The sequence below is a fragment of the Triticum aestivum genome, chromosome 2B (assembly GCF_018294505.1).
Source record: "Triticum aestivum cultivar Chinese Spring chromosome 2B, IWGSC CS RefSeq v2.1, whole genome shotgun sequence".
Classification (NCBI taxonomy): domain Eukaryota; kingdom Viridiplantae; phylum Streptophyta; class Magnoliopsida; order Poales; family Poaceae; genus Triticum; species Triticum aestivum.
Window position 1 is genome coordinate 784,178,923 of NC_057798.1, and position 2,246 is coordinate 784,181,168.

The window sequence follows — 2,246 nt, forward strand, 5'->3', positions numbered from 1 at the left end:
GTAAAGGGTGAGGACTAAAGCCCCCCCCCCCCCGCCCTTTAGTCCCAGACTAAAGGGGCTCAGCGGACAGGATAAAAGGGGGTCGGGACACCCGGGTGCCAATACATCTTTCCGTTCTTAGGTATTGAAAAGTGTACATATGCACTGAAGATGACTGAAACTTAATTTGACAAAATGAGGAATAGAGAAAACTGAAACTAGAACTAAGATACTGAAGAATGGACAATACTAAATGAAAATACTAACTGAAGGTCTTGCTGGATTAATCATGAGCAGGCACTTACTGATAAACACTAGTGTAGGAGACTTGCTGAGTTAATCATGAACAGACTGAAAGAGTGAATGAATGACAAAACAAGGATTGTATCTGAATATGACTGAACAGAGAGGAAAAATGGACACTCAGGATAAAAGAAGACAATGAAATGAAAAACTGAAGAAAATGAATATGCATATTGAGGAACCGCTTGGACTAAAACTTGAGGACACTAGTAAGCGTGCACGTGCAACGCACGTCTCGACTAATATTATATTCGCGTTACTCTATTCGGGTGACATGGAAAAAACCCTACCTGCACCGCAAGACCACCCTCTCCTCCCTCGCTTCACCGCTGTCGGAGGGGGCGCCGACAAAGCCACCTATGCCCCAGGGAAGGTGGAGGCAAGGCATCCTTTTTCGCAGGCTGTTATTTTGGCACAGGTCTCAGGTGAACGGTGGAGCGTGGCGGTCCGATGGTGTGTGCCGCGTGCTGCTCATAGGGAGGCGTCCCTCTCAGCAACTGTGCCACCCCTAGACAATGATGGGTGGCGGCGGTGGTTGCGCGGCTCCATGTGGGAGGGTCGTGGCAGCACCTATGCTGTCTGTGGGGGCACAGTCCCAGGAAGGTTTAGCCCCAGTGGTGCCCGTCACGACGCCCATTGGCGGCTATCTGCTTCTTCTCGCGTAGGTTGGATCCGCGTCTGGTGGGTGAGGCGACATTGGTGTGTCTGGAAGTGATGGTTTGGCGGAGGTAGGCAGGCGTTGGTCAGACTCAGATCTCCACTCCGATCAACGATGATGCTTGATTGTTTCACCTTCTGTTTTTTAAATAAATGGTAATGAAAATAATACAGGTCCGCTTTTGCCCACCTTGGTCACCGACAAAAATAAGAATTCCCATAGAAAAGATATTCTAATACTAATAAAGATATTACAAATCAACCTATCATTTAAATGAATCATCGTATGCATAGAGCACTGGCACCTAATTATCTCGGTTTTTTATATGTTTAATCAATTGTTATAAAGCGTAGGCATCTTCATTCTCGTTGTAGTTGAGAAGGTGAACAAAAGAAGACTTCATTCAATTTATTTATTTTTTGCGAAAAGGCCTAGGATTATTGAGTATTAAGCAACACACGTCCTTATAAACCCAAGTTGTAAAAATAGGAATGCTTGTAAGGAAGTAGAAGAAAGAACCGTGAAAATGTTCGGCATTGTTTGGAGAGGATCGATACTCTCGATGTATTCCGAGCAATGTATGGCAGATCCCAACGACGGTTCTTCTGCTCTGCAGAGAACTGGCTCAGGCGCCCACTTCGTCCTTATTTCTCTGACGATGAAATTGAACATGTCGTCGTCGCCGCGCTCGCTTCGTCCACAGAAAATGATTCCATGCACGTGAAAAGGTCGTCAGGTCTCATGTTGCATGTCCCTATAGAAAACTGAAGAAAAACCAAACCTCGCTCCATCCATACAATCAATGCATGTGCGTGCGCGCAGGTGCGCGCAGGAGACATCCACGAAAATAAGAGGTTATACAATCAATGCATCGAAGTTGTGTGCATCCTCCTGTTTTTGTCCGATGTACTCGCCGCCGGTAGCGCCTTAGGAATGGGCGCGTGCGGGCGCCTTCTGCACGCTGACGCAGATGGAGAGGGACCCAGAGCCCATGGACAACGTCAGCGAGTGCAGGAGCGCACCAGAGTTGTCGTGGCTGGCCGGCACGATGGCTCCTTCGTCGTCCTCGCCGTTGTCGGTGTCCACGTCGTAGACGTCTCCTGCAGGCGCCATCCATGGCCTCCTGCCGCCATGCGCCGCCGCGACGGTCGCCGTGGCCTCCTGCCGTCGTGCGCGCTCGTCATGGTCTCCTGCCGCCGATCATCGTCGCCACTTGTCGGTCTGCTCGATCTGGCCCGGTCTAGAGCGCAGGCGTTCTAGTCACAGAAAACAAGATTGACATACTGGTCAGACCGGCATGGACCGT